Source organism: Onychostruthus taczanowskii, unplaced genomic scaffold, assembly GCF_017590055.1.
Source record: "Onychostruthus taczanowskii isolate IOZ18803 unplaced genomic scaffold, ASM1759005v1 scaffold1495, whole genome shotgun sequence".
Lineage (NCBI taxonomy): Eukaryota > Metazoa > Chordata > Aves > Passeriformes > Passeridae > Onychostruthus > Onychostruthus taczanowskii.
Genome location: NW_024498680.1, coordinates 2,489 through 3,018, shown reverse-complemented (window position 1 = coordinate 3,018; position 530 = coordinate 2,489). Strand labels below are relative to the sequence as shown.

Genomic DNA, 530 nt, shown 5'->3' with positions numbered 1-530 from the left:
CAGCCCCTGAGCCGCCACTGGGGTACGAGCTGGGAGCGAAGGGGAGGGCGCTGGGAGGGTCTCGGGGTGTCGGTGCTGGGTTTTGGGGGTGCTGAGACCTGCGGACCCCCCAGAGATGCCGCCGGACCTGGCCCTCATCAAGATGCTGATAGGAATCGGGGGCTTCGTCGTGGGCTTCGTCTTCCTGGCGCTGGGGCTCGGCTTCTACCTGCGCAAGAAGGTGAGGGGGGGTCCCGGGGCTCGCGTCCCCCCCGTGCCGGAGCGTGTGCGCTCCCCCCGGGGCCCCCAGCCCGGCCTCACCCCCTTTTCTCTGCCCGCAGAGCTCCTGAGCCGCCGCCGGCCGCAGCCCCTCCCCGTGGCCTCGGGCCCGCCCGGGACCCCCCGCTCCGTCCCCCCGGCCGCTGATTTTGGGCCCCTTTTCTCTGCCCGCAGAGCTCCTGAGCCGCCGCCGGCCGCAGCCCCTCCCCGTGGCCTCGGGCCCGCCCGGGACCCCCCGCTCCGTCCCCCCGGCCGCTGATTTTGGGGGGGGG

At 74.9% G+C, this 530-nt stretch overlaps 1 long non-coding RNA gene across 1 annotated transcript; it reads left to right on the top strand.

Annotated features, from left to right (window-relative positions):
- On the top strand, nt 1-383 carry LOC121332740. Its single transcript, XR_005952190.1, has 3 exons — nt 1-22; nt 114-220; nt 321-383. It is a non-coding gene; the product is annotated as an uncharacterized LOC121332740 (long non-coding RNA).
- The last annotated feature ends 147 nt before the right edge of the window (nt 384-530 follow it).